The 12,553-nt window shown below is 46.4% G+C and overlaps 1 pseudogene; it reads left to right on the top strand.

The window, feature by feature from the left end:
* Positions 1 to 12,323, top strand: part of LOC123484954 — a 48,669-nt pseudogene extending 36,346 nt beyond the window's left edge.
* Positions 12,324 to 12,553: the final 230 nt, after the last annotated feature.

The raw sequence follows: 12,553 nt of genomic DNA, 5'->3' as shown, positions 1-12,553 counted from the left end.
GGGTCTGTATCCTCCAGTTCAGATTAAATGTTATCGGTATCCTTGACATCATTTGGTGCGTGGGTGCGTGAAAGTTCATGTATGCGTGCACATGCATGTCAGCATGTGAGAGTTTGTATGTATATGCACTTGCTTGTATGTGAGAATTCCTCACCATCCATACCTTATTTGTGTCCTGACGGTAGCCATGAAAGTTTAGTGTCCAGTGTGGCCCCCTCTATACTCTTTCCCTTTCCCTGGCTCCTCAGCGTGGCCCCCCTGTCTCCCCTCTCCCTGGCTCCTCAGTGTGGCCCCCCTGTCTCCCCTCTCCTGGCTCCTCAGTGTGGCCCCCTCTCTCCCCTCTCCTGGCTCCTCTGAGGACCCCCTGCATCATACTTCAAAGGACTGTCTCCTCCCCCGAGCCTGGCTAATGACCAACGTTCCTTCATGTGCTGCTGTTGCTGGCTTCACTCACACAGATTCACACAAGGAGCAGTGAATGATGGCAGGATGGAAATTACCCAGCTGTTTTCTTCAACTCTTTAAAAGAGAGAAGCCATGGAGAAGCAGCCTGGGAAACAGGGCATCAGAAATTCATGTGGGGGAAAAACAAAAAAATATATATAATAAATAATAATTATTCCCTCCAAGCTCACAAGGAAACATTGCCGTAATGATTTCAAGTTTCAAGTTTTAATGTCACGTGCACGAGTACAGTGAAATGCCTTTCTTGCAAGCTCTAAAACCCAACAATGCAGTAATAACAATGTAGTACCAAAATAACATAAGGTAGAACAAATACACGGCAAATAAAAATAAGAAATAAGAAGGACAGCAGAAAGTAAGTCAGCATACTATATACAGGGACAGTCAGTTCCACTACCATATTTACAATATGCAGGGATACTGGAGTGATAGAGGTAGATATGTATAGGGATAAGGTAACTAGGCATCCGGATTTTAGACAATCAGAGTGGCAGCAGCGTATATAATGATTGTATGTGAGTGGGTGTGCGTGTGTGTAGAGTCAGGATAAATGTAGGTGCATGTTATATGTGTGAGCAAATTATGAATTGAGTGTTTGTGTGTGTGTTGGCGTGTCAGTGTGTGTGAGTGTGTAGGGCCCTGTGAGTGTGCATAGAGAAAGTGCAAAAATGTAAATAAATTAAATACAAAAGGTCAACTCAGATTGGTTGTTTCACATGCTTTTTTTCCCCCTCTCACTTTACTAGTGGATAAAGGGGATTGGTGTTGAACTGGTGAACATGTCAGAATCGCACCCGAACATTACGAGAGTTTTCACGGTCATGGTCGTCATGGGTGTTGTCATGGTTACCTTATCACCATCAGCACCATCCTCCTATTCCTTCCTATCCTCCTTCTCATCCCCCCTCTTCCTCCTCCTTATAACATATGGTGTACTCTCCCACTCACTGACATACGTCCAGAGACACAGCTGGTATGGATGCTTAGTTCCACACCTACATCCTCTATACCCCAGTCTTCTTTCAACACCTACTTTTGCCTCCCACTGTTTCTCGCATAATGTTGCCATTCTTAAAGGGACAGTTCACTCCCATGACGAATGCACCTCATCTCATGTATACAGTACATGGACAGTAATCCATGGATCCAGATAGTTTGTGATCCGAGAGTTTGATTGGTTTGTTTAGCATTTGCGTGTGCAAATCAATGGGAGTGGTATGATCCGTGTTAGCGTGATTGAAATCCCATGCTTAAATAAATAGCCAAGATAATGTGTGTAATATTGGATGATAATTTTTAAGTAAACTTGTCTTAGTAGCAGTGAAAGGACTTCCTTCCATCCCTTAGAGGTGTACAACTGACACCCTTAAGTTCCACAGTCCTTCTGGTACTGTTTGTCCTTGGCCCTTATTTGATCAATAAGTGTCATTGATTGGCTGAGGAGTCCACACACCTGGACACCCAGATGTTAATTAGTCTCTGATTAACAAGGCAGGCATGAATGAAAACCAGCAGACGCTATGACCCTTGAGGACCAGAGTCATGCACCACTGGTTTAATGCTATACAGAGAGGAATGTGCAATATACATTCAACTCAAATGGACATTTATGATGACAGATATGAGATAAATCATGAAGTGTGTTTTTCATAAGCCAGGTCAGAGAAGAAATACATACATTACCAAACATTACATTTTATATCATCACAGTGTGTATTGAAATATTTTATTATTTGCCACGCATTCCCCGCCAACGTGTGTCAAATGGTTGTGAAATAAGGTTCAAGGATGCTTGTTTCCATGGTGATAAATCCAACCCATGCTGCCATTGCCATAGAAACAAAAACAAAAATACGAGGTGTCCCAGTATGCTCCTCGAATCAAGAAGTCATTCATTCTATTCATCCGCTCAAAATCCTGTTTTCATAGGTGCCTACCCACGACTGTCTTTGAGCTTCAAGCTAAAGAGGAACATTGGCTACTTTATCCTGCAGACCTACATGCCCTCAATCCTGATCACCATCTTGTCCTGGGTCTCCTTCTGGATCAATTACGATGCCTCGGCTGCAAGAGTGGCATTAGGTAGGTGTACAAGCACCATATGTTACACATTGTACAATATTAACATGTATCTGAATCCCGCTTTCCCTATCATTATGACTGATCACAACATATCCCACTAGTTATACACTCTTAGAAAAAAGGTACTATCTAGAACTAAAAAGGGTTATTCGGCTGTCCCAATAGGACAACTTTTTGAATAACCCTTTTTGGTTCCAGGTAGAACCCTTTTGGTTTCAGGTAGAAACCTTTTGGTTCCAGGTAGAAACCTTTTGCGTTCCATGTAGAACCCTTTCCACAGATGGTTCTACATGGAACCCAAAAGGGTTCTACCTGGAACCAAAAAGGGTTTTCCTATGAGGACAGCTGAAGAACCCTTTTGGAACCCTTTTGTCTAAAAATGTAGGGTCACACATACAGTCTAGTCCATGAGATAATTATATTCTAATTCTATTTTGATGGTATACTCTGCATTACTGAATGGACAGATTCCCCTCCACTCTCTCATGAACATAAAGCAGAGAAATGGAAGGTCTTTGCAAAGGCATGCAATATCTGGTGGCTTGCTAATAAGGAGTCCACCAGAAAAAAAACATTAACTCCCTCAGTGATGGATCGTTATGGGATTTCCGTTGCCACCCAGAAGGGTGCTTTATGGAGGCTGCATGCCGGTAACAGCAGCAATCAAGATATCAATGCAGTGGGAAAACAATTGAATTGTTTGAAGGTAAAATTGATTAGGAAGCAGTGTTACAGTGAATTCCAAATCCAGACGACCCACTTGGCCCTAATCTTGTTCCAGCACATTTTCTTCACTCTCTCGTGGTGTACCTTTACTCAATAACTCTGAGCAAAAGAAATAGAATTCCCCATTGAGTTACAGTATGCACATTTTAGTCATTTAGCAGACACTCTTTTCCAGAGCGATTTACAGTAGTGAGTGCATACATGTTCATCCTTTTTTTCATACTGGTCCCCTGTGGGAATTGAACCCACAATGCTGCGCGTTGCAAGCACCATGGTCTACCAACTGAGCCACACAGGACCTACAGTGCTTTCAGTGTAGCTCACCTTCTGCATGCATTCAGTGATGTACAGAATGCAAGGTGCAAGTAAAGCAGGGTACAATACCATGGACCTGTACATGCAGCGCTCAGCGATGTAACACTCTGAATGTTTGGTCAAAGTACCAGTGCTGTTCCATGTACTGGTGCTGTTTAAAGTACTGTATTCCCAACTTTGGTTGATGTCCTCTAGAGTTGCTCATTTGAAGGCCCTGCGATCATACTTCCTCACTTTTAGACTAGAGTATCTTCTGACACTTAGAGACACTTAATGTGGACCAAATCTCATTTCTTGATAACCTCGTACCCAATTTCAGAGAACAGATGATAGGAATAATGTATCGATAATGCCATTAGCAAGCAGAGTGCTACAGAATCTGAAGTCATTTGCACAATGCTTTAGTGGCTCCTTCATAATGATTATGCAGCAGAAATAGAGTAGGGAGGCTGTCTGTCTGAAACATACAATTAGAGAGACATTAAAGGGGCAGTCTGGGATTGGTGGATTTAATTTTTTTTATGTTTTATTAATTATATATACCCATTGATTCTTATAAATGCCTCATGAGCTTAGTTCAACTGTCGTACCCCATCATAGACCAACATATTAGCTTGTTTTACGCCATTGTTTGTAAACAATGTAATGGTAAACGTACACTGTAAAGCATGAAAACATGGTTGCAACTATCATTTTGGTATCATGTATGGTCAGTCCTTAGCACCAAAGTGACTTACAGTCATGCGTGCATACATTTTACGTATGGGTGGCCCCGGGAATTTAACCCACAACCCTGGCGGTGCAAGCGCCATGTTCTACCAACTGAGCCATATAGGATCACATAGGCTCTATACCACAGTAATTACCAGTAGAGTAACCCATATAGTTCATTGTTCAGTAGCAGACCAGTATGTTAGCAGATGTGGAGTACTTACCACTTGCTCACTTTTGGGAGGTACTATTTAAAATGCATAATACCTACACACCTGTCACATTTTTCCTTTGAAAGTGGCTAGTGTAAGGTTCTGTATTTATTTTCATAGTCAACCTTGTGTTCTTGAACGTAGCCTGTTTCTTTGTGGTCTTGAACGTAGCCCTGTCTTTCATTTTTGTTCATTGATTTCACCTGTGTTTGTTACTCACCTGGTCTCATCAGCTCCTTATTTAGTTCAGTTCATTCTGTTTGTGCCTTGTGAGGTATTGATCGTTTTGACTCTACTAAACCTTTTCCTAGCACGTTTGTGAGAACCAGTTATAGCCTTCAGTCCTAGTTTTTGATTCTCCTGCCTGTTTGCCTACCTGTGTATGACCATTGCCTGCCTGTGACCACAATTCCTGCCTTTGCGAAGGTGAAATAAACACCTGCCGCGCTCTGCGCGTGAATCTACACCTTTTTTCTCCCTGAGTATTCATTACAGAATACCTCACCAAAAACGGAATGGATTCAGCGGAGCTACAGTGGCGCCCAACCCAGCAAGATAAATGTATGGAGGAAATCTGCCATCTTCTCCACCAGCCTATCCCTACTCCTCCGATGCCAGGTATCGTAACCCATAGCCCTCCTTCATTCATATCCATGCCTGGAAAATATGACGGTTCACCTGGGAAATGTCAGGGATTTCTGATGCAATGCAGCAAATACATTGAGCACAACCCCACTAACTTCGCCACCGACAAGTGCTGGGTGGATTTTGTTGTCTCTACTCACAGGCAAAGCCCTGGATTGGGCCACCGCCATATGGACTGCCAACAGCACAGAACTCAGATCCGAGACCCATTTCCACACCCTCTTCAAAGAGGTACTCAATCACTTTCCTTCCGGTCGCCCTATAGGAGATCTCCTCATAGAACTTCAACAAGGATGCAATTCAGCTGCCGAGTATGCCCTCGAGTTCCGCACCATGGCTGCAGGGAGTGGATGGAGTGAGGCTGCTTTACTTACCGTCTACCGGAGAGGGCTCAACAGGGTACTTCAGGCGGAGCTGGCCTGTAGAGGTGACCTTCAGGATTTAAATCAATACATTCGTATGTCCATCTCCATCGACCACCTCACCGCCGACCGTCGTAGAACTCTGCCACCCAGGAACCTGAAATCTTCTCTTTCCATGATTCCGTCATCCCGTCCGAGTCTTCCAGAGCCCATGTAGTTGGGCCATGCTCCCTCTCCCGCGTATCGAACGTCAAAGGCGGTTCCAAGAAGGGCTCTGCCTATACTGTGGAGGGAAAGATAATCTACTCAGCCATTGCCCTGTTTGACCCCACGGAGAGATGAGAAGGGTCCCTCCGCTGCCATGCAGGTAGGCGTGTCCTTATTTCTAAATATCTCCCAGAAGCAATTCTCCATCCCAGTGTTGATAACCGCGAAGGGGGTTACTAAGTACGTAGAGGGGCTTGATAGATTCGGGAGCAGCAGGTAATTTATTGATCACCAGCTAGTACAAGAGCTTGACATTGATGTAACACCTGTCACCCCTCCCTTAAGAATTAACGCACTGGACGGGCAGCCATTGGGCACGGGCTTCATTACGCACCTGACACAGAGCGTCACCCTCCAGATTGGAGTCTTCCACACCGAAACCATTCAACTCATGGAACTCTCATCCCCAAACAGCCACTCATCCTCGGACACCCCTGGCTTTGTCGTCACGACCCTGCCATCTCGTGGCGACAAGGTGAACTACTGTCCTTGTCTTCTACCTGCTTCACCAGTTGTATCAGCCTACCCTGCAGAGCCACCACCATTGAGGACTCTGCCTCTGCAGTGCCACCCACTATACCATCTGAATACGCCCAGTACAGCAATGTCTTCAGCAAAACTCAAGGTCTCCACTCTGCCACCACATCGCACAGTGGACTGTGCTATTGACTTACTCCCTGGAGTGTCCCCACCAAAGGGCCGTGTTTACCCCCTATCTATCCCGGAAAATGAGGCAATGGAGAACTACATTGATGAAGCACTCGAAAACGGTTTCATTCGTCCCTTCTTCTTCCCCGGCTGCATCCAGCTTCTTCTTCGTTGGAAAAAGGACGGTGATCTCCGCCCATGTATTGATTACCGTTCACTGAATGATGTCACGGTCAAGAACCGTTTCCCTCTGATCCCAGCGACCCTTGAACAAGTGGGCCGCGCCAACATCTATAAAAACTCGACCTGCGAAGCGCATATAACCTTGTCCGTATGCGTGAAGGCGACGAATGGAAGACAGCCTTTATCACCGCACGAGGGCACTATGAATACCTGGTCATGTCCTACGGCCTTACTAACGCCCCGCCGTCTTCCAATCCTTTATGAACTAGGTTTTCCAGGATATGATCAACCGCTTTCTCATCGTCTACTTTGATGACATCCTGATTTACTCCCACTCCCTGAAGAAACACATACAGCATGTACTAAAGGTTCTTCAACGGCTCCTTGACCATAACCTTTATATGAAGACTGAAAAGAGCACCTTCCATGTAACCTCAGTAAACTTCCTCGGGTTTCGTGACTGACACCTGGAGGGGTCAGCATGGATGAGAACAAAGTCACCGCCGGCAGTAACTGGCCCAAACCCACCACCGCAAGGAACTCCAAGGTTTATTGGGTTCTCCAACTTCTATCGCCGGGTTCATTCGGAACTTCAGTTCTACTGCTGCTCCCCTCACTGCCCTTACCAGCCAAAAGACCCGGACCCTTCAATGGACTGATACTGCCCTGACTGCTTCCAACAACTTGAAATGACTCTTCACCTCAGCTCCTGTCCCGCCAACCTGATCCGACCCTTCCTTTCACCCTGGAGGTGGATGCCTCCAAGTAGGAGATAGGAGTCATACTCTCTCAGCGGGTGGGAACACCTCCCAAATCACATCCCTTTGCCTTCTTCTCCAGGAAGTTATCAGCCGCTGAGAGGAATTACGATGTGGGGAACAGAGAACTCCTCACCATCAAGCTGGCCCTCGAGGAGTGGCGCCACTGGTTGGAGGGCGCACAACAGTCCCTTTCTTGTCCTAACAAATCATCGTAATCTGGAATATATCAGAGGGGCCAAGAGGTTAAACTCCAGACAAGGCCGCTGGGCTCTTTTCTTCACACGCTTCCATTTTCATATTACTTAAATCCCTGGAAAGAAAAACGTAAAAGCTGATGCTCTCTCCTCCCAGTTTGACCTTCCGACCAGTAACTCAGACCCTACACCCATACTTCCTTCCTCTTGCATTGTGGGACCGGTACAGTGGGAGGTTCACTCTACTATACAAGAAGCCCTAACCTCAGACCCGGCTCCTCCTGAGACACCAGCTGGGAAGAGTTACGTACCAGCAGCTGTTAGACCCCAACTGATGCAATGGTGTTCCACGCCCCTGGGGGTCAGGACATCCGGGCATTACACGAACCACCAAACTTCTAGCCCGTAAGTTCTGGTGTTCCTCACTGGCATCTGACGAAGGGATTACGTACTAACCTGTCCAGTCTACGCCCAAACCAAAAAGCCCTCGCCATCTCCCTTCCGGTAAGCTTCAACCTTTGCCAATCCCTCACAGACCCTGGTCCCACATAGCTGTTGACTTCATCACTGACCTTCCTGAATCCTCTGGTAACACCACCATCCTTGTCATAGTAGACCGCTTAAAAAAAAATGTGTTGTCTGGTTCCTCTTCTCATTTACCTAACACCATGGAATTGGCTGAGTGTATGTTCCAGCAAGTGTTCCGCCTGTATGGGATTCGGAGGACATCGCCTTTGACCGCGGGGCCTCAGCTTGTCTCCCGGGTGTGGCGAGCCTTCTGTGACCGACTGGGGGTCGCCTCAGCCTCTCCTCCGGGTACCATCCCAAACCAATGGGCAGACAGAACACCTGAACCAAGAAATAGGGAAGTACCTCCGCCAACAATGTTCTGCCTCTCCACACGACTGGAGTCAATATATGGCCTGGGCCGAATATGCTCAGAACTCACTCATGCATTCATCCCTTCGCCTTACTCTGTTTCAGTGTGTACTTGGTTACCAACCCCATGTTTCCCTGGGAGGCGGCGCCTGGTACTGTCCCAGCTGTCGACGACTGGCTTCGGCATAGTGAGCGGATATGGGAGAACGCTCACCGGCATCTGCAGGAAGCCTCTAATACCAAGAAACGCTTTGCCGACAGACGCCGCCAACCTACACCACTCTTTCACCCCCGGACAGCGTATGTGGCTCTCTACCAGAGACATCCGGCTCCGCTCCCCTGCAAAAAGTTTTGTCCCCGCTTCATTGGTCCCTTCAAGATAACCCATCGCATCAACTCTGTCGCGTACCGCTCCAGTTACCCCGGCCAGTATAAAATCTCATTGTCCTTCCATGTGTCTCTGTTAAAACCGGTCACCTACAGTCCTCTTTATTCTCCAGTCTCAACCCGCAGTGCGCCCCCACCGTTGGACGTCGGAGGGGAACCTGCCTACGCCATTCAGGCCATCCTTGATTCCAAACGCCTGAGAGGTCGCATCCACTATCTAGTGGACTGGGAATTTTGGGCCTGAAGACCGGTCCTGGGTTCCTGACCAGGACATCCCCGACCCAGAGATGATTCAGGCATTCCACCGCAACCGCCCGGATCGTCCCCACTCCCTGACCTCGGGGCCGACCCCCGAACAGACCCACTGGACATCAGCCTCGACGCAGAACGCCGGGTCAGTCCACGACCTTGTCGAACCAGCCTGCCGGACCCCGCCCACGAGGTAGGCGGCTGCCTCTGCTCCCCCGCCCGCCCGCTCCACCCTCCGGTGCCGTTGGGTCATCAGGAGCCTCCCTTTGGAGGGGGTACTGTAAGGCTCTGTATTTATTTTCTTAGTCAACCTTGTGTTCTTGAACGTAGCTGTTTTTTGTGTTCTGAACGTAGCCCTGTTTCTTTGTGTTTTTGAACGTAGCCCTGTCTTTCATTTTTGTTCATTGATTTCACCTGTTCTCATTATCTCCTTATTTAGTTCAGTTCATTCTGTTTGTGCCTTGTGAGGTATTGTTCATTTTGACTCTACTAAGCCTTTTCCTAGCTCGTTTGTGAGAACCAGTTATAGCCTTCAGTCCTAGTTTTTGATTCTCCTGCCTGTTTGCCTACCTGTGTATGACCATTGCCTGCCTGTGACCACAATTCCTGCCTTTTGCGAAGGTGAAATAAACAACTGCCGTGCTCTGTGTGTGAATCTACACCTTTTTCTCCCTGAGTATTAGAGAGAGAGAGAAAGAGAGAGAGAGAGAGAGAGAGAGAGACCATAAAAATATATTTATACCCAGAGAGTCCGGTCTCCTGATGAAAAAGGAGGGGGCGCCTACGGGCACATGGCCCTGTGATTAAATTGTCCGGTCGGCGGTGCAGTGAAGGACAGAGAGTAACAGAACCGCAGAGGGAACACCTATAAAGAACATGGCTGTCGTTAAGCAAAACCCCAGAGATCGCTGCAATCAATAAAAGCAAAAGGGGAGAATGCAGCTGTTCCTCAGAGAGAGAAAAACACACATGCACACACACACACACACACACACATACACACACACACACTGACACAGCAAACCGGTAATACTTAAGTCGAGCTGGCCCCTTTAATTTACCAATAAATCAAGGTAAGGGCCAGATTTATCCTACACTCTCACTACCTCCAATGTTACTTTATGACAGTACTAGCTACCGATACACACTGTTTATATTTCTTATAAAGGAAAAGATATGTTACTATTTTGCTGGATGTCAGTTTTCCTACATATGTCTTTCTGCATGGACAACAGATAAAGCATGTTCAAAGAAAGCATTGTTTCTATAAAGGGACCTTTCTTTAGGACATAATGTATAGGATACTTGACATGAGACATTCAATTCAACTCTTGCCACGGTTATAATATCACCCACAGCTGGAGGCTGAATGTACACAATTATTCAATGAGTTATTTGAGGCTGGTGGTGTCCAAGGGGAATGTAGAGGACTAACTTTTGAATTTCAATTAGGGGAGGTTATTAACTCAAATTTTGGCTCAGAGCACAACAAGACTAGCCCAGTCCCATTAATATACTGGAGCCAACTCTTCTACCATTGTCACACCATGCATGTTTTGGAGGAGGAGCTAATTGGCCAAATCACAAACAGATTGGAGCAGCAGGCTACAACGAGGCAATCCGAGGCAAAAATTATATCAAATAATATTCTGCTCTGTTCTGGGAAGGGAACATGATTACAAATCCTTTATAGACTGCAAATTGACCACAAGAAGCCCAAACAGACATAATGTTTGACTAAAACATAATCATTTCAAACCTTGCTTACATTTGTATATGATCAAATGTCTCTCCATTAAGTGTGGGAATACTTGGGAACAGATTTCTTAAATTAAAATCACTTGGAGCTGATTTCCTGATGTTTTTACAGTCTTTATGTCCAATAATAAAAAAGACTGTCTCTTGTAACTTGTAATCCAGGGATCACCACTGTGCTCACCATGACCACCATCAACACCCATCTGAGAGAGACGCCCCCAAGATCCCCTACGCCAAGGCCATCGACATGTACCTGATGGGCTGCTTCGTAATGGTCTTCCTGGCCCTGCTGGAGTACGCCTCGCCAACTACATCTTCTTCGGCCGAGGACCACAGATGCAGAAGAAGCTGGCAGAGAAAGCCGAGAGGGCCAACAACGAGAGGGCAGCCAAATACGACACCAATAGGGTAAGTCTTCATGAAGATCTCTGTCGAGACACTCTAACTTCTTCAAAGTTTCTTGGGTTTCAGGTTACGAAGTTATCGGGCGTTATATTTGCAGTCCGCACACTCATACGACGGCAGATCAGAAACTCTATAAATATGGTGTTGTGTTTCTTGTGGTTAGTCTCTCAGGAAGGAGGTAAAACGTCATCTCTTAAGCTGACAAGCAGCCTAATAGAGCAAAAACACTCCGTGTCTCACAGTCGGTGAGTCTTGACCAGCGGACACGCCTTTTTTTCACTATCTGTCTGACTTGTAGACTTGTAGTCACCATTGACTGACATTACATGTTTGTTTTTTTTCATGTCCGCATGAGAACTTAGTGAGCAGTCTGTACGTGTTGCTTGTTACCCAAGTTGTCATCGCCCTTTGTTCAACTTCTGGTTTGACATTTGCACGCCCAATGCAAGTATGCAAGCCCACCAATGTCTGTGTTCCATAGTGGTGCTACAAAACAGATATTGTGCTGTGTAATCCATTCAAACGCTCATTCAAAGTGCCTTGTTCTCATTCCTGCATAGTCTCGTATCTTGATTCTCCAATGTATGTCATTGGTCTAAATGGGTCTATAATGGACATAGTTCCGGTTCTCATCTCACCCATGAACCTGTCCAGAGCAGGACCATCATGTTGTTGTAGCTCCAGATCACACGTAAATCCTCTACTTCTATCTCCAGGCGGAGTCCCACGGTAACATCCTGCTGACCACCCTGGAGATCCACAACGAGGTGGCAGGAAATGAGGTCACCACCAGCCTGGCGGACAGCAGGAACTCCTCCGTCCTGGGATTTGACAACACCAGCACAGGTACCGGCTCCCAGTGCAGGAAGGCGAGCCGGGCCTCGGGTCCTCGCCACAGCCTCGACAGGCACGCCCAGCTCAAGAGGCACAAACCGCGGCGGCGCTCGCCGCAGCTCAAAATCAAAATCCCTGATTTGACGGACGTAAACGCCATCGACAGGTGGTCGCGGATTATCTTCCCCTCTGTTTTCTCCCCTCTTCAATTTAATCTACTGGATGTACTATGTCAACTGATTGACTGATTTTAGGGTTAGGTGGTGTTATGATTCTTTTTTTTCTCCTTTGTCATTGTTGTTTCTTTTTTACGTGACAGGAAATGTTTTGCTATCGAAAAACAAAGGACTGCCTCTATATAACACGGACAAAATGTTTTGACTTCTTTGTTAAAGATTTTATATTTGCAGTCATACTCAAATTGTGGATTGTGGTGGATTGCTACAGAACTATGTACAGAACTACGTAGG

The sequence above is a fragment of the Coregonus clupeaformis genome, unplaced genomic scaffold (genome assembly GCF_020615455.1).
Source record: "Coregonus clupeaformis isolate EN_2021a unplaced genomic scaffold, ASM2061545v1 scaf0507, whole genome shotgun sequence".
NCBI lineage: Eukaryota > Metazoa > Chordata > Actinopteri > Salmoniformes > Salmonidae > Coregonus > Coregonus clupeaformis.
Note: the sequence above shows the minus strand (reverse complement) of the source record. Positions and strands in the feature narration are given on the sequence as shown.